The sequence below is a fragment of the Nelumbo nucifera genome, chromosome 2 (assembly GCF_055504915.1).
Source record: "Nelumbo nucifera cultivar China Antique chromosome 2, China Antique-T2T, whole genome shotgun sequence".
Taxonomy (NCBI): Eukaryota; Viridiplantae; Streptophyta; class Magnoliopsida; order Proteales; family Nelumbonaceae; genus Nelumbo; species Nelumbo nucifera.
The window spans coordinates 69052246-69072023 of record NC_142650.1 but is presented as its reverse complement, the minus strand read 5'-3'; the positions used below and the strand labels follow the sequence as shown (position 1 = coordinate 69072023).

The following is a 19778-nucleotide window of genomic DNA, read 5'->3' as shown; positions in this document are numbered from 1 at the left end:
CCTCCAGATAGGTCCAACCTATCTTCTCTGAAAGAACTTCTATTAAAAAGTAACAACTTACAAGGAAAAAATAGTTCGCTGCCTTCTAGGGTTACCTGAACCCTAGTCTTCTCTGATCCTTCTTGACCACCAACACTCTGCAACCCTAGCAAGTTTCCAACAGCTGCTAGTACCTCTGGCGATCTCCAAGAATCAGTTTGCGAACTCCTCCTTTTCAGCTTTCAGTCCTAGGAGATTCTCATGTGGTCGGTTGGTATTAGACTCGCATGAAAAACCCTAACTTGGCTCTGATACCATGTAGGTTTTCAAAACTGCTATTCAGTCTTGATCACTAAGAGATTTTAGGTTTGATGAGAAGAGAAAGTGAATAAGATGTAGAAGAAAGAGTGATGGAAGAGCAATAGAACACAGATTTTGAGGAGAAGAACACAATGTCAATATTCTGCCACCGCCACTTTAAGTTAATATATATAGGTTATGCTAGTTACATGAAAGGACATATCCGCCCTTGGTGTTTACATCATAACTGCTAACAAATAACAACCAATATAAAACTGAAACTAGAAATAACAGAACAACAAAATAACCACAGCTGTGACTAGATACATTCTACCCTACGGACAGAGTGGTACCACAGCTGTGGGGCCCACATCAATGTTCTCTACAGATTTACATCATATGTTCAGGTTTTCTGACATCATGATATTTCATTGATATAATGTTAGGGTCAGCCCAACTCTGGACTTCATGGAGGAAGTTCAGCCTTCACTCTAACACAGGAATGGAAGAAAAACAGAGCAGAAGAAGAGAGAAGGAATTAGCTCAATTAGGGTTCACAACCTTCATTGCACTATCAACTGTCTTATATATGCTTGTACATGCAAATATCTCCCTAACAAAATTAATTAGCCTTTATCTTATTTGAGTGGCTGATGTGGCTTCCTAACGTAGAACTTGGTAATGTGCTACTGAGGGAATAAGGGTGCGGGGGCCTGACAAAGTGCCCATATTTAGTAAACCTATCCACAACAACTAAAATCACCGACTTACCATGGGATTTGGGTAGTCTGGTAACAAAATCCGTGGTAATTTCTTCCCAAGCCTGGTTTGGGACGAGTAAGGGCTGGAGAAGACCTAGAGGTGCTCTTGCCTCATACTTTTGCTGTTGACAAACTAGGCACTTGGTTACATAATCTTGATTTGCTTTTCAGATTCCCTTCCAAAAGTAGTTTGAAGAAACTTGTTGAAGAGTTCGCAGTATTCCAGAATGTCCTCCCAGTGGTGAGTTGTGGAATAGGAGGAGATCTGGAATATGGGCTGAATCTACTGGAATAACCATCTGACCCTTATAGAACAGCAACCCATTGACAACAGAATACCCCACGTGTGATGCGGGCTCTTGGCTAAGTGTTTCCTTGATCCGAGTGAGTTTTGGGCTCGCTAAGGCTTCTTGTTTTTGTTGAGAATGTTTATGTGAAAGGGTATTATTATTTCTATGGATGACTATCATTACATTATTAGTTTTATTGACCACTTTACAAGATGTACTTAGATTTACTTGATGAAAGGAAGAGAAGAAATTCCTAGAATCACCATGGTCTTCTATAAAATGATTGAGAGTCAGTTTGGAACAATTTCATTCTGATAATGCAGAAGAATTCTTCAAGAATTCTCTAAATATGTTTTTTGAAGATGAGGGAACATTACACAAGTCCTCTTGCAGTTTTACTCCACAACAAAATCGAGTTGCAGAGAGAAAAAATAGACATCTACTGGAAACTGCTTGTGCTCTCTTGTTTCAAAACAAGGTCCCTAAGAAATTTTGGTCACATGCTGCTCTCACTGCATCTTATCTCATAAACAGGATGCCATCTAGAGTTTTGGGTATGAAGGCTCCCTTTTCTCTTATGTGTCCAGATCAACTTATTTTTCCCTTACCCCCAAAGGTCTTTGGTTGTGTGTGTTTCATTCATGTCAAGGATCCTAAAAGGACAAAGCTAGATCCTATGTCTAGTCGGGGGGTGTTTTTAGGCTATTCTCCTACACAAAAGGTATACAAGTGTCTTGATCCAGTTACTGGGAGGAAGTTTATTACAAAATATGTCACCTTTCGTGAGTCCTAGTCATTTTTTGACCGCCCTCAGAATCCTCTTCAGGGGGAGACTAGTGAAGTGGAAGAGACTTCCTCGAAGTCGGGGGTTAATCCTTTTGTTCCTGCCCTTACTCTTCTTCCAACTACTCCTGATCCAGTTCCTTCTAAGCCTATCGAGTCTACTTGTCTAGTTGATGCAGAAGCCACTGCTCTTGACCATTGTGATGCAGAAGCCACTGCTCCTAATCATTGTGATCTAAGTGTTTATTGAAGGAAAAGAAAGAGAGACTTGCTAGTTCATGACTGCAACCAATTGGATTCCCTTGAAGCTGACCAAGGTATGGTTTCTCCTACTTCATCCACTAGTCTTGATCCTGATCTTCTTATTGCTTTGCGGAAGCCAATTTGATCCTGCACTCTCCATCCTATAAATAGATTTGTCTCATATTCCCATTTGTCTCCTGCCTATCACTTCTTTGTTTGTGCCTTGTCTTCTATCTCTACCCCTTCCAGGTTCTTAGAGGCTATTGTTGACTGACTCCAAATGGAAGGAAGCTGTGGATGAAGAAATGAGGGGCCTCATTGGAGTATGTTGGGAAGTCAAGCTTGATATGCCTACTTGTGAGAGCTCTTATCCTCTAATTACTCCCTTGGTTCAATCCTTTTGAATCACTTTCTCAGCCAATGTTCAGTGACAGCATCTCACATTGCATGGCCACAGTAGATAGTGTCTCCTTCATCTCTCGCAGTTCCCCAACCTCCTGATGGAGATCCAATTCTATCTTATCGATTCATTCTTTAATTGAAACGAACTGAGTGTTAGGCATCTTCTACAAGAGGTGCGTGTAGGAATGCTCTGATACCAGATCTGCTAGGATTGGCCTAACTTTGGACTTCGCGAAGGAAGCTCAGTCTTCACTCTTAAGACAGGAATGGAAGAACAACAGTCAGAAGAAGAGATAAGGGAGAGAGAGAGAGAGAGAATTAGGGTTCATGACCCTCATCTCACTAACAACTGCCTTATATAGGCTCCTACATACAAATATCTCCATAACAGAATTGGTTAGCCTTTGTCTTATTTGAGTGGCCGACGTGGCTTCCTAACATAGAACTTGGCAATGTGCTATTGAGGGAGCTCCCCTGCGTTCATGCTACATGTGATGTCCATGTTGGGGTTGGGTTCACGTACCAGATTATCTATAATGGGCCTGGACTTAAGAGTGTTTCCAACATATAATTTATTTTCTATAAATATTTCTGACTGATGAAGAGGTATATATTTGTATGAATATGATACTTTATTAGGTGATTGGGAACTTGTCAAGTCCAACACAATCACTAGATGTTTCTATGTGGCATTTTGCACTGCTTTTGCACCTTTGACCATCTTTCAATATAACTTATTCAATGTAGTTTGATAGAATTCAGATCTTCCTTAGAGTTCGGCCTGACTGAGTTCAGTTATGTAGAAGAAGAAAAGGTGATATAGAGAGAGAGAGAGAGAGAAAGAGAGAGAGAGAGAGAGAAAGAGAGAAGAGAGAATTCTGGTTCGAACTAAAAGAGTCAACTTTACTTCTCCCAGTCGGCCAATAAGTATTTATATTATTATTAAAACATAACTGAAAAGACCTATGTGCCCTTATTTAAGTTAAGAGCACTTGTTCCAATACAACATTATAGATCAACAACATTAATCAAGGTATAAAGACAGAAATACCCCTACGCTAACACTCTCCCTCAAGCTGGTGAGTATCATATACTCCCAGCTTGTTACATATGTAGTCCACTCTTCCCCGACTCAAGCCTTTTGTAAACAAGTTAGCCCACTGATTTCCTGTATTAACATGTGTAGTGTCTAGCTCTCCATTCAACACCTTCTCCCTCACAAAGTGACAGTCAACCTCAATGTGCTTGGTTTTTTCATGAAACATTGGATTAGAGGAGATATGAACTGCAGTCTGATTATCACAATAGAGCTTCATTGGAGTGTTAATGTTGTACCCTACTTCCTGTAGAAGGTTCCTTAGCCACACTAATTCACAAGCGGTGTGCGCCATACCCCTATATTTTGCTTCTGCACTGCTTCTTGCCACAACCGTCTGCTTCTTACTTTTCCATGTCACTAGGTTACCTCCCAGAAACGTGCAATAGCCTGTAGTAGACGGCCTATCAGACATAGAACCGGTCCAATCAGCATCAGAATACCCTTCTATTTCAAGTTTTCCCCCACTCTTGTATATTAGACCGCGACCCGGAGCCCCTTTTAGATACTTCACAATTCTCAGAACTACATTCCAATGAGGAATCAGAGGTTTTTGCATGAACTGGCTCACCACACCAACTGCAAATGAGATGTCTGGTCTGGTAACGGTTAGGTAGTTCAGTTTGTCCACAAGTCGTCGGTATCTGCCAGGGTCTTCAAACACTTCACCCATATCACTGCTTAGCTTGGTATTTGTGTCCATGGGTGTTTTAGCTAGTTTGGCACCCAACATGCCTGTTTCTTCCAGCAAATCAAGCACATACTTCCTCTGGCACAGGTTAGTCCCATACTTGGATCTCGCTACCTCTATCCCCAAGAAGTATTTCAGTTTACCCAGATCCTTTGTTTGAAAGTGATCCTGCAGATAAGTCTTCAGCCTGTCAATACCAATGTTATCATTCCCAGTAATAACAATATCATCTACATACACCACCAACAGTATTTTTCCTCCCAGAGAGTCATGACTAAATACAGAATGGTCAACTTTGCACTGTTTCATACCAAATTTCTTTACCACCTCACTGAACCTACCAAACCATGCTCGAGGAGACTGTTTAAGCCCATATATAGCCTTCCTTAGTCTGCACACCTTACCATCCTCCCCCTGAGCAACAAACCCTAGAGGTTGCTCCATGTAGACCTCCTCGAGTAAGTCACCATGCAAAAAGGCATTCTTGATATCAAGCTGATATAGTGGCCACTCATACATGGCTGCAAGAGAGATCACAACACAAACTGACCCTATCTTAGCAACCGGTGAGAAGGTCTCTGTGTAGTCAATAGCATAGGTTTGGGAGTACCCTTTTGCAACTAATCGCACTTTCAGGCGTTCAACACTACCATCAGGTAGATACTTAACCGTATAAACCCATTTACAACCAACAGCTTGCTTCCCAGGAGGAAGAGCAGTGAGGTCCCAAGTATGATTATGATGAAGGGCTGAGAGTTCTTCTTCCATGGCACGGCACCACCCTGGAGAGGCAAGGGCTTCCTAGACATCTTTAGGAACAATAACTGATGATAACAAGGTAACAAACTGGCGATGGGAAGCGGAAAGCGGAAGGTCTCTGATACCATGATAGAATTCAGGTCTGCCTTAGAGTTCGGCCTGACTGAGTTCAGTTATGTAGAAGAAGAAAAGGTGATAGAGAGAGAGAGAGAGAGAGAGAGAGAGAGAGAGAAAGAGAGGAGAGAATTCTGGTTCAAACTGAAAGAGTCAACTTTACTTCTCCTAGTCGGCCAGTAAGTATTTATATTATTATTAAAACATAACTAAAAAGACCTATGTGCCCTTACTTAAGTTAAGAGCACTTGTTCCAACACAAAATTACAGATCAGCAACATTAATCAAGGTATAAAGACAGAAATACCCCTATGCTAACATAGTTAATAACATTCATGGAACAAAGAAGTAAAAGGAAAGAATATAAAACAAGGTGAATGAACCATATTACTCCTGCCTCATTAAAATAGGCATTACAACACTCCCCTTCAAGGTCCCAACTTTTTACATAATTCATTGTGACACTAGTTTGTTACACCTTTTGTGAAAATATCAGTAACTGATTTGGTGAACTTACATAAGGTACACATATTTCACCCATTTCTAATCTTTCCTTAATGAAATGCTTGTCAAGCTCAATGTTCTTAGTCTTGTCATGTTGAACAGGAATCCAGATTTCCTCACAAAATTGGTGCTCACACTGACCTCACAACACTTGCTGCCATGCATTGGGAACATCTTTCCATGAACAAAAACATACAAGTATGGAGATGTTCCCAATGCATGGCTGCTGGTGGGGTGAGGACCAATTTTGTGAGGAAATCTGAATTCGTTGGACAGGATTATGTGCTACATTGATGGCAGCATTGTTGTCACAATAGTGAGACAGGGCTTTTTACTGTAAAACCCAACTAAGTACGTACTTCACCCACAAAATTTTAGCTACACCATATGCCATGGCATGATACTCTGCTTCAGTACTTGATCTAGTAACCATTGGCTCCTTGTTGCTCTGCCAAGTTATTAGGTTGCCTCTTACAAGGGTACCCCTCCTTGGATGTTTCTTTAAGTATTTGAAAACCATCTCAAAAATAGCAAAGTGAGTGGCTTTGGGAGCATGCATATGTTGGCTAAGAACATCCACTACATAATCCATATCAGGCCTGGTCAAGGACAAGTATAGCAGTCTTTCTACTAACCTATTTAACTACTTAACATCAGAGACAGTGTCACCATCATCTGATGGGCACCAGAAGACCTATGTGAGAGACCACATCAACAAAGGAGATTGAAAGGCTTCTCATGGCCCACCCCTACCACTCGGCCCACTCACATGATCTCTGTTCAGCCATACCAGAAGACCTATGTGAGAGACAGACCACATCAACAAATTAGTTACAATTGAAAGGCTTCCCACATGATGTAATATCTATAAACAATCATAAAGGAATTAAAGGATATTGCCTTTTTGAGTGCACCATCCCTATTCCTCATCTTGTTCTCTCTCTGCACTCTGTAGGAGGAACGAGCTCTCCCTTGAAGAAGCTCTTGTGACAGGCAGATCTTATCAGCAATCCACAAACACTACTCAGATGATTAGAAAACTGCCAACAATAGATAGCTACAGCTATCAAAGAACAAACAAATCACAAAGACTACACCCTCTCTAGATCAGGTACATAAAAACTAAAAAGCTCTGTTACAGCCTCCACAGGATATAAATAACTTTCAGAAACCACACGTTCAACACTTCAGGGATACCCCTATACATTTCAATGACCAACAAATCTAGTATACATTAGTCAGCTGTGACATAACTTGAAAAAATTTCTGAAATAGTCTCCTTTAAATCTCCATATGTTATGTCCAGATCAACAAAAGAATGCTCTTGGCATCACAACCAAGGAGAAAAAGAATAAAAATGGAGAACTTGTTGTCTTCGATCAGTTCAAATGTAAAAACAGAAAAATCCATATTCTTTCTAATCACCAGAACAGAGATAGGAATAGATTGTTTAAAGGAGGAATGTCAGGTCAACCAAATCCCTGCCTGACATGCTCTGATACCATGATAACAGTCGTGGAACAAAGAAAGAGAGGATAGAAAAGAATCAAAGGAATAGAGAGCCAAAAAGGAACAGAGTGGCAGTGCCCACTCCTTATTTTATTACATAGAACATAACAAGGTCTATGGATCATACTACCCCAGCTTCACTAAACTACACATTACAACAATAGTGTTATCAGGTTAATGTGAACATTTTTATCATTCACATTACTTAACCTAGCTCTTCCTTGCCAATTTGAGGTTTCTGAACAGTGAGCACTGTATCGTTCCAGCAATTATTGTAGCCAAATTAACATTATGATCTTAATATTGTCATGCATGCTTTTTACTAGTCTTGTATGAAAGGAAATCTTTAATTTTCTCAATCATTTATAATGAAAACCATGTAGACATCTAGTAAAGATTCATCATCTTTTTTTATGCTTGTATTTTACAGGTTATTCCATAATTTCATTTCAAATGTTGATCCTGAAACTCTTGCTTCTTTGAATTCTGAAAATTCTGGAACTGTGTTCCCTGAGATGTTTAACATTGCCTCAAATATGATTAGCAATATGTCACCTGAAGAACTTCAGAAAATTCTCCAAGTGGCTTCCTCTTTTCAAGGGTCAAACCCATATTTTCTAGAGGGGGACTCAGAGATGAGGATGAAGAACTCAAATTCTGGACCACTCCCACCTGATGTGCCAAAGACTTCTGCTGATATGACGAGTAAAATGTCACCATATGAGCTTCAGAAAATCTTTCAACTTGCCTCTTCTTTGAAAGAGAGAGATTCAGTTATAACAGCAATGACAATGACAAATAAGAGGCCTATATCCGATAAAACATTAAAAGTCTCAGTGCCTTCTGGAGTCTCCTCTGTTAATAAGAATCATGATGTGGGTGAGAGTAGATCTTGTAGGTTGCTCTCAGATTTTGAAATGGATCCCTTTCCTCCAAATTTCCCACCTTCAACTTGTGATATGCAAGATCAGATGAGAAATCAATTGAAAGATCCAGCAATGCAGCAGGTACTTTTTATAGATTTATTCATTTATATTTTCTTATTCATTATACAAACTTTTGCTCCAAAAATGCCAAGGGATAGGTCCATATTCAGCCCACTCCTCCCAAGACTCCATATAGCTGAGACCAACATTGAGTAATGGCCCTTTATTATAAGAATCTTTCTCTTATTTTCCTTCTTGTTTTTGGGAAAGGACTGGAAGGTTAATTTAAGCCTTTGAAGGAGAAAATATGAGTAAATAAGAGAATGTAAGATAAAAAGGCCATTGGTGAGCTGATTCAGGCTATCTGGGGTCTTGGGAGGCTGGGCTGGAGATTGACCTAACCTTCAGCATTTTAGTAATAGGCGTACATGAGAAGATGTAAAATGCTATTCAAAAATTTCCAATTTGTCTCCATTCTCAAAACGAAGTTGTGAGATGCATAGAGATATTGCTGTCAAAAATACCTGTTTCACATCTAATCTGGCGAAGCCATCCATAATAAATTTTAACTCCCTGAGAATTTACTGGATTTGCAAGTTCTTTTTTTTTCAATTATTATCAGCAATGATGATAAATGAAATTTTATTAAAGAAGAATAAGAGAACTCCATTTATTCTAAAGAACGAATTAGGGAGACAAATTCCGCACTAAACAACCAACATTTTTGATAGTGTCATGCCAGTCCTCTTCTTTTTCCTTTGGCTATCTTTTTTCCCCTTTGTTTCTAAAATCTTTGAATGCACACAAATGGCAGATGTTTACATCAATTATTAAAAATATGAGCCCAGAGATGATGTCCACCATGAGTGAACAATTTGGAATGAAGCTTTCACGAGAGGATCCAGAAAAGGCTCAACAAGTGATGTCCTCCTTATCACCAGAGGACTTAGATAGAATGGTACCTTCTTAGTGTGCCTTGTTACTATTTCATGTTTTTAGTCATTTTGTCTTGTGATTGATTCAATGAAGAAGATTCTCGTATCCTAATAACTACATATCTTTTTTCTCTTTGCTCCCACTTCTGCTAGGTAAGACATATCTCTTTCAATTGGGAAAGGGCACTTAACGTTGTGTAGCCCCACTTCCCTAGTGTAATTTTTTCTTCATATATCTCTATAAAATTCATTTATAATCCATAAAGGAGAATACTAGCAATATGATGAACTCTCATAAGTGGGTATGCATGCTCTTAACACAAAGACATAGAGTGGGAACCAGTGTCTCATCAATTTATTTTTAACATTGGGCTGCAGAAAGGTTTGCCTTATATCTGGTGCTCAAGGCATTGGTACCTGCTTCTATGAGAAGCTTACTGTAGCTCTAGCAGTGCTCAAGGATATTTTTAGAAAAAAAAATGTCCTTGCCCATTTTAAGGAACTTCTCACTGTCGGACATGAAACAGTGCTACAAGAAAAAAAAGTTCTATGTGATTTTGTCATATATCTCGTCTCTTGAAAATATAGAACCATACAATTATTACAAATACAAACCCCCTCCAAAATAAATTAAAAATTCAACTTTTGCACTCTCCTTAATAACAAGATAGCAAGTTCGTACATTGACTATATTGAAGGATCTGGACTGTTTTGCACTCTCCTTAATAACAAGATAGCAAGTTTGTACATTGACTATATTGAAGGATCTGGACTGTTTTGCACTCTCCTTAATTAGCAAATTGCTATTATGGAGTCAAAAAAGTATTTGGTTAATGGCTTACAACCAACTTTTCATAAAAGATTTGAGCCATAGACAGTTAAGATTGTTGGGTCCATATTTAGGTTATTTCCACTGAAAGAGGCACCAACACCTCTGGAATGGACATACCCTAAGTCATACTGATGATCTAGTGTTGAGCCACTTCTTTTGAATGGACATACCCTAAGTCATACTGATGATCTAGTGTTATAATTTAACATGGATGAAGGCATGAGGTATATAGGTGGTGAAAATATTTCCAAGTTACTCATATGTAACAGTATGATTTTCAGACCATTCCCATCTGCCAGGTGATATATAGATTAAGTCAGTATGGATCAAATAAATCCGGCCATGCATATGGGACTTTAGGCCCCATGATCATTTTTACCACACGAGCACCATCATGTAGGATTTCCTTCCACCTTAAATTATATATTTTGTCTGTTGTTATTTACACTTCTTGCCTTGTTAACATGACTTTCTCTACACTAGTTTGAAGAACTTGGGATTGTAGTTGTAAATGTTAAGTTTATTTCTTGGCTCAGAAGTTTGCCACAAGGATTCAGTCTACCTGGGTATTCCTGTGCCTGAAGTCCTATATGAACTTTCTGAATAACTCGTTCTTACTAGAATACTTGTGTCTTTCTTTGAGTTGTCTTAGAATTAAGGTTTTAAAAGGAAAAGGAAGAGGAGAGGCAGTTGGGCCTGAAGAGTTAATGCATAAGCCTCAAAGGCATACTGAGGTGTATGCCTCAAAAAAGTTTTCAAAGAAAGCGGATGAAGTTCATAAATCATAAAACAACATAAAAAAGAAAAACTAAACTGCTAATGTAATCCTGTTAATGCATTACATGTATGACTTCCTAAATTTTAGTAGACCTTTAAATTTCTTTGCCATACTTCCATGTCCTTAATAAGATCTAATGTTATATTCTATGCGCATACCTTCAACAAGAATTCAATTTTCAGTAAAACACCACATTAATTTGATTGAAAATTATCTATTTGATTACTTGCTGAAACCATTTCTTATAAACCATTTTGATAACCAATAAAATTAAAAGTAAAATCTTATTATCAAACTTATCCCTAAGAAGGAAGGCTGTCTGAGTGTCAGATTTTAGACCTATCAGCTTACTAAACAGTCTATATAAGATTTTTGCAAAAGCCTTGGCAAACAGACTCAAGAAAGTCCTGAATGAAATGGTAGCATCTACTCAGAGTGCTTTCATCCAAGGGAGACAAATTGTGGATGGGATTTTGATTGCGAATGAAGTAGTGGAGGATAGGAAAAAGAAAAGGCTAAGTGGGGTTTTGATTGCCTTTGGAGGATCTTCGAACTCAAAGGCTTCGGGGAAGTATGGATTAAGTGAACGAAAGGGTGCATTAGATCGGTTTGGCTTTCAATCCTGGTAAATGGCTCCTTAGTTGATTACTTCAAAACTTCCAGAGGCTTAAGGCAAGGTTGCCCGCTCTCCCCTCTCCTTTTTACTTTGGTAGCAGACATTCTGGATGCCTTCATGAAAAAGGCTTAGAATACGATCTTATAAAAGGTTTTTCGGTGGGGCAAGAGAATATCCAAATTTCTCACCTTCAATATGCAGATGATACCATTTTCTTTATTGAAGCAAAAAAAGATTTTCTCTTAAACTTGAAGAGGATCTTGAAATTTTTGAAGCAGTAATAGGGCTGAAAACAAATTTAGAGAAAAAGCAGTATTATAGGCATTAATACCCCTCCTTAGCTGATGACAGAACTAAAGGATGCTTTGGGTTGCAGGGTGGAGTCCCTCCCTTTCTCATACTTGGGCCTCCCCCTTGGGGGAAACCCGAGATCTATAAGTTTTTGGGATGCTGTCACTAAGAAATGTGAGAGACGGTTGAGCACTTGGAAGCGAAATTATCTCTCCAAAGGTGGTAGACTAACCCTCATCAAGGCCACACTTTCAAATCTCCCCACCTACTTCTTCTCCCTCTTCAAAGTTCTTGCTAAGATCAGAAATAGATTGGAAAAAATACAAAGAGATTTCCTATGGGAGGGAGGAGGAGAGAAAGGATGCCACCTAGTAAATTGGAAAGTTGTGTGCAAGGCAAGGAAAGGATGATTAAGGTTGGGTCACATCGCAGAAAGAAATCAGGCTCTCCTTGGGAAGTGGCTTTGGAGGTTCAAAACGGAAGCTCTCTATGGGCCTCTGTAATTGCAGTAAATATGATAGAAGTAGTTGGGGACAGGGCAACTCTTTCCCCTTACCGGCTCATTCCTCCCAAAATCCATGGAAAGGTATCCTCCACTCTTTTGCTTCTTTTTCTCTCATGATTAGATTTAAAGTAGGAAATGGAAACATTATAAAATTATGGACAGACCTATGGTGGGGAAACATTCCTCTCTGTGAGGCCTTCCCTACTCTCTTCAGGCTAGTGCATGAAAAACAAGTTCTTATTTCTGCTACCTTAATAATGTCAGTTCGTGAGAAGATGAAAGAGCTAGAAGAGAAACACAAGTTCAGATCTATTAGGGTTGATCAATCTAATTGAACCAGCCCAAAAAAGATGTATTTATATTAAACTTAAGTGAATGGACAAGATTGTCCTTACAAAGAAAATAAAAGAGCTGTACACTAATGTACACGCCTATTTCAGTACAAGAAAGAATAATAAAATACAATAGAATTACAAAACTACCCTTTATTTTCTCTACACTCCCCATCAAATTGATGCTAGGGTATAAGCATCAGTTTGTCCACAAGAAAATTATGTCGAGCTTTGGTGAAGAGATCCGCAAGCTATAGACCTTATGAAACATGTGGGAGAGAGATGTGACCCGCGTGGAGAAGGTTACGAATGAAGTGAAAATCCACCTCAATGTGTTTAGTATGCTCATGAAATACGGGATTGGATGCAATCTTAATTGCACTCATGTTGTCAGCAAACAAAGGAATGACAGATGAGTGATCAATATCCATGTCATGAAGTAGTGCCTTAAGCCAGACTATTTCACTGCATATTGAGGACATGGCTCTGTACTCGGCTTGAGTAGATGACTTGGAAACAGTTTGTTGTTTATTACATTTCCGAAAAATAAGGGAATCACCATGGAATATACACCAGCCAGTAATAGAGCAACGAGTGTCATGGCAACCTGCCTAATCGGCATCTGCATAAGCTCGAAGTTGTGTGGAGGAAGAGGATGAGAAAAATAATCCATGTTATAGTGTGCCCTTGACATAATGAATAATCCGGAGAATTGCAGAATAGTGAGGCTGACGTGGAGTAGATACAAACTAACTCACGGTAGCGAGCAAGAGTCACCAAATCAAAGGCATATTTCTGTTGGTTGACAAAATAACCTTGATGACATCTTTGAATTTCAAGCCCAAGGAAGTATGTCATTGGCCCAAGATCTTTCATTTTGAAGGAGCTACTAAGCAGAAGTTTCAGTTTGTTAATACCATCCACATCATCTCCAGTGATAAGGATATCATCAACATAAACTAAAAGAAGAGTCAACCCCTGAGCTCGCTTGAGAGTGAAAAGAGAGTAATCTGAAGCACTCTTCTGAAAACCAGCCTCCAACACTATAGTATGGAAGTAGTCAAACCAAGCTCGTGGAGCTTGTTTAAGACCATATAGGGATTTCTTCAGTTTACACACCAACTAAGGGTTGTCACAGTATCCGGGAGGTGGTTTCATATAAACTGTCTCCTATAACTATCCATGGAGGAAGGCATTCTTGACATCCATCTAGTGAACTATTCATTGTCTAAGAGCAGTAATGGCTAATAGCACATGGGTTGTTGTCATTTTGGCCACAGGAGTAAAAGTTTCATCATAGTCAATTCCACACTCTTGCTTGTAGCCTTGAGCAACCAAACAGGTCTTGTATCTGTCCAAAGTACCATCTGATTTGAGTTTCACGGTGTAATTCCACCAGTTACCAATGATGGAGGCATCTGGGGGAGGAGAGACAAGATCCCATGTATCATTCTCCAATAAAGTTTGAACCTCTGAATCCATAGCATTTTCCAATGCTTAACTGCTACGGCCTAGCTATAAGACTTAGGAATATCTGTGGATGACAGAACAACTGAGACAGAGCTATGACTAGAAAAGAAGCCATAGTGATCAGGTGGACGAGAAATACGAGATGACCGACGCAAAGGAATAGATGAAGGTAAATCCTCAAGAGGAGAATCTATACTTATAGTAGTAATGGATGGAGAGGAATGACCAATCACTGTTGCTGGAAGTGGAGGAGGCATAGGCAATGGGTGAACTGGATGCTTCCTGAAATACATTTGAAGTAGCTAAAATGAAGAAGGAGAATCACTTGTAGAGCCAAAGTTATGCAGAATAGAAATGGATGGTGCAGGCAATTTACTAATATGTTCAAAGAATGAAAGGTTCTCAAGAAAGATGACATTGCGGGAAATGTGCAACCTACAAACTTTGGGATCATAACAAAGAAATCCCTTGTGTTCCATACTATATTCCATAAATGCACACATAGCTGATTGAACTGTTAGCTTAGTGCGTTCATGGGGAGGGAGATGGACAAAACAAACACATCCAAAGACACGAAGTATGGATAGGTTTGGTGGGCAATGGAATGAGGATTGATGGGGAGAAGAATTTCCAAGGATAGATGTAGGAAGAATATTGATGAGATGAATAGTAGTGTGGGTCGCCTCCACCCAGAAGGTAAGGGGAGCATAAGAGTCTTGTATCAAGGATCTCACCATACTAGCAATGTGACGATTCTTGTGCTCCGATACTCCATTATATTGAGGAGTACTAAGACAAGATCTCTGGGACTGAATACCATGTTGTTTAAGATATATTTGAAACTCACCATCATAGTACTCTCCCCCTAAATCTGACCTCAAAATGCTTATAGTACTTTTAAACTGGGTCATTACCGTAGCATGAAAGTCCTTAAACATGGATAAAACTTCTGATTTCTTTCGAAGGAAATAAACCCATGTGTATCGAATACAATCATCAATGGATAACACAAAATACTTATAACCCAAGCGTGAAATAACTGGAGGCGACCACACATAACTGTGAATAAGGTAAAAAGGTGTAGATGCATGTTCAATAGAAGATGGAAAAGGTAAAACATGACTTTTACTATGGCAGCAAGTTAAACGGGATTTATCAGCATTCTTAAATGAAGAAGTAGTCATAGGCAAACAACTAGAAAAAAATAAGTAATCCAAATTTTTAGCATGTGTGACCCAAACTTTTGTGTCATAAGTGCCACACATTATTACAAGAGGAAACAGAAGAACTATGGGTAATATACAACAAACAGGAGTCCGGTGAAGCTCTCTTACTCTCGAATTCCAGAGCAAACAGCCTTCCAAGCCTACACCCCTTCCCCTTCAGCTCCCCAATGTGTCGGTCCTGGATAAAAAAACCATCACGAGTAAATAAGACATTATTACCATCATCAACAAATTGCCCAACAGACATAAGACTAGTAGTCAATTTAGGCACAAAGAAGGTTTTGGGAAGATGTAAGGGTTTGGACTCAGAAGTGGACAAAAATAAATCATCACTATCACATACAGGTAGAGAATCACCATTAGCAGTAATAATATAGTTAACAGATGTGTAAGGTTTAGGAGACTGACCAAAGGAGGCCTTAGTCATGTGATTTGAGGCCCCAGAATCAATAATCCACATGTGAAAAGGAGATGAACACAAATAAGCAAACTTACCAGCTAGTCCAAAAGCAGAAAAAGCAGAGGAAATAGCTAAAGACATGAGCTCACGAATCTTTTCTTTAGTCAGATTTCCCTATGCATCTGGCTTGTGAGCTGATGATGAGGCGACAGTATCAGTAGAAACAGGTTCAACCAAGGCCTGATAAGTCTTATGTTGTCCTTTCTTGGAAGGCCTAGTTGGGCATTCCACTATAATGTGTCCCTACTGTTTGCAGTAGGTACAAAAGTTTTTCTTCTTACAGTGGGATGCCACGTGACCATATTCTTTGCATTCATAACATTGCATCTTCAAGAAGTCTTTCTTGCCTTTAGGTTTGGTAGCTAAAAACACTGTATCAATCCCATGTTCATTCTTCTGATCTAGTGCAAACAAGGTAAGAAGACGAGTTTCCTCCCTTAACAACTCTCTAAGAATTTCATCAAGATCAAGCACCGGCTCTCTGCTGAGTATACTAGAGTGTAGATTCTCATAATCAAGCCTAAGGTGCATCAAAAAGTGCATGGTTTTTCTCTTGTTGAGGTGTTTCTTCATAGTTTTCAAACAACAGTCTGTAGACAGATCCCAAAAATAAGCCAGTTCATATTCAGTCTAAAGATTCAAAAACCCTGCATAGTATTCCTGAATTCGCTTCTCCCCTTGAACATAAGAGAAGATATCAATTTCAATTTGATATTGCCTAGACATATTCGATTGTTGATAGACCTTTTCAAGGTACTCGAACATGTAATGGGCTGATTTGAGACCTCTCATCGGAATACTGACATCCATAAAGATAGAAACAAGTATCCATGAAGTAACCTGAGCATTCTCAGTTCTCCACTATTTCAGCCCTTTGACATCACTAGCGTCAAGCATGGGAGTGGAACCATCAATATAACCCCACATACATTTCCCTTCAACAAAATACTGAAAATGAAACATCCAGAGAGAATAGTTGCTTCCATCAAACTTAACAGAAATAATTTCATTCTTTTCCAAAGCCATGTTGAAAAGAATTCAAAGTAAAAGCTGATCGAAGCAAGCAAGATGAGCAGTAATCAAATCCAAGAGAGTCAAAAACTGAGAAAAGAAACCTCTTACAGTCACAAGAGATTGTCCAAGATCCAGCAATGGGAGAAAACTGGATACACGGTCCAGAAAAGGAAAGCCGCCCAGATGTATAGATCTCTCTCAAAACTTCTCTGATCTCAACAAAAATTTCAGAATATGATGAGGAGGTCTAGGCGACACTTCCTTTCAAATCTTACTGCAAAATGATATCTAATGAGAGAGATCTGATAAAATCTCTCTTACTAGATGCTCAAAACACAGAGAAACGGTCCCTAGAAAGACCAAAACAGTCCATAACCAATCGGCAATGATGATAGATCTCAAACTGATCAAGAAAGAAGAGAAGTGGACCAAAGAGCAGCTTGCTCTGATACCATGTCAGTTTGTGAGAAGATGAAAGAGCTACAAGAGAAACACAATTTCAGATCTGTTAGGGTTGATCAATCTGATTGAACCAACCCAGAAAAGATGCATTTATATTAAACTTAAGTGAATGGACAAGATTGTCCTTATAAAGAAAATAAAAGAGCTGTATACTAATGTACACGCCTATTACAGTACAAGAAAGAATAATAAAATATAGTAGAATTACAAAACTACCCTTTATTTTCTTTACAAATAAGGGGATCAGTTACCAGAGAGACTCAGAAGTACCAGAGATCACCTCCTTACTCTCCCTTCTCTCAGAAGTTTTCATCTCCCCCTCCACTGAGGACAAGCTTATTTGGTCCTTAACCCCAAATGGTTCCTTCACTACCTCTTCCTTCATTCAGCACTTAACCACCAGCCCATCTAGGAGGAAAGAAATAGGAGATTATTTGATGAGAGTTACTCCTCCTTGGAGACTCTTAGAGACCATATCCTAGCCAACATTAGCAGCTGGATGGTGAATAGTAAAGTGTTTGAGGGAATCAGTTGGAATGACATTCAAAGAGATTGGATAGCCCTTCTGTCAACCTCTCCTTTTCATCCTCAGCCTCCCTTGAAAATCACCCCAAGACAAGACTGTGAGCTTATTCTGAATTTTGGTGGTAGCTTTAGGAGGTCTGCAGAGAACAGCTCAAATGCTGGAAAAGGAGGCTTGATCAAAAGAGTGAATGGAGATGTGACTTGGGCCTCTAGTGGCCCTGCAAAGGTGGCTGATGCGTCAGAAGCAGAGGCTAGGGCCCTCCTGGAGGGCCTCAGAATTGCCAAATCTCATCAGTTCTGTCTCATTGCAGTCGAAGGAGATTCAAGGAATGTTATAAGCTGGGCTTCAGGACAGACTTTGGACCCGTGGAAACTATCTCATTTGCTATTTGAAATCAGGGAGCTGGCCTCCTACTTACAATGCAACTTCAGATGGATTCCTAGAGAATTAAATCATGTGGCTGATAGTCTAGCTAAATCTGGGCTGGGAAGGGATTTTTTGTATAGTGATCATACTTTGCCTTTGTAGTGGGCTTTCTCTTTTGTTTTGTTGACAAGGCTTTGTACATCTCCTCATGTACATCCCTCCCCCTTTTTTGATCTAATGAAATCTGTTATCTTTTCTCAAAAAAAAAAAAAAAGTAAAATCAAATAGCAGGTTATGAAGTTAACACAGAAATTCAATAATCAATCTAGCAATAGATGCCAGAAGTCTGGAATACAAACAAAAACTAATACTTGCAAGATGATTAGAAATCAATATTACAGAAAAAATAAGAAATTAAATTGAAGTAAATAAAAAACAAAAATTGAAACATGCCCTTTTTGAGAAAAAAACTTACAGATTTCATGTTTCTCTAGTGTAGAATTGATTGCAAGAAACCGCATTTGATTTCATGTTTCTCTAGCTTCATGCAGACAATAAAAAGAGAACTAGAGCTTCATTCTTTTTCTTTTATTTACATTTTTTTATTTGTCTTGGCAAAGAGGTTGGCTCCTTAGAGGTCTACTAAGTTATAGCTAATGGCCTGGTAACAAATTAGAAAAAAAAAAAAAAAAACTCCTTCCTTTGAGATGCAGTGGTGTACACCTTGCAAGGTCAAGGCCTAAGGCTTCAGAATGCATGCCCGAGGTCATAAACCTAGTGGATTTTGTTAATTAATTGTGTTTTTGATCCCTGAATATGTATGTAGCCGTTTAATAATTTGAGTGCCATTTTCTGATTCAAATGCTTTTTTTTCAGATGCAATGGGAAAATAAAATACAAAGAGGTGTTGAAAGTGCCAAGAAAGCAAAGAGCTGGCTCTTGGGGAGACCTGGAGTGATTCTTGCAATATGCATGCTCATTTTAGCAGTCATCCTTCATCGACTGGGTTTCATTGGCAGTTAGACAATGAAGGCAAATTAATTTTTCCTTCATAAGTGATGTAGGATGTGACAAAACATCCATATTCTTCATGATGTTATTGAGCTTAGCTCGAGGGCGATGCATACTTCAGAAGGGATCCTGAGTGGGTTAAGATACCCAATGCTCTGTTTCTTTTCCTATACTAACATGTTTTCTACTCTTTCCATTCTTTTCAACATTTTGATGTTTTCTTTGGAATTGTTTATTAAATATAAAAGGCAAAGTTTTAGAAATTTTACTTTGAAGAAAAATGTGATAGAAAAGGGGAGAAAAGGGAAGAAAAAAAATCTGTTGTTTGGTTGAGTTAGAGAAAATTGAGAGAATATTCTTTTCCATCAGTTTTTTTGAAGGAGATATAGAAAAAGTTATCATTTCTTTAACCACATTTATATAGCAACCTCTGTCAACATGTAGCAACAGTCACTCTCTTTAATTATTTTGGTATTCTTTCTCAGTTCTTCCTCAGATGGATGATGTTTTACAAGTTAATTCTATTTTGTAGTGTAACTATATCAAAACTCCAAATGTTTAAAGAGGGATGGTGATTTTGGTGCCCATTGGTCAATA

General features: G+C 38.9%; 1 pseudogene across 1 annotated transcript in view; it reads left to right on the top strand.

Annotated features, from left to right (window-relative positions):
• Positions 1-19778, top strand: part of LOC104601519 (outer envelope protein 61-like) — a 49625-nt pseudogene extending 29847 nt beyond the window's left edge. The window contains exons 12-14 of the transcript XR_016081919.1: positions 7862-8438; positions 9172-9315; positions 19047-19778. The product of XR_016081919.1 is annotated as an outer envelope protein 61-like (transcript). The remainder of the gene's footprint in view (positions 1-7861; positions 8439-9171; positions 9316-19046) is intronic.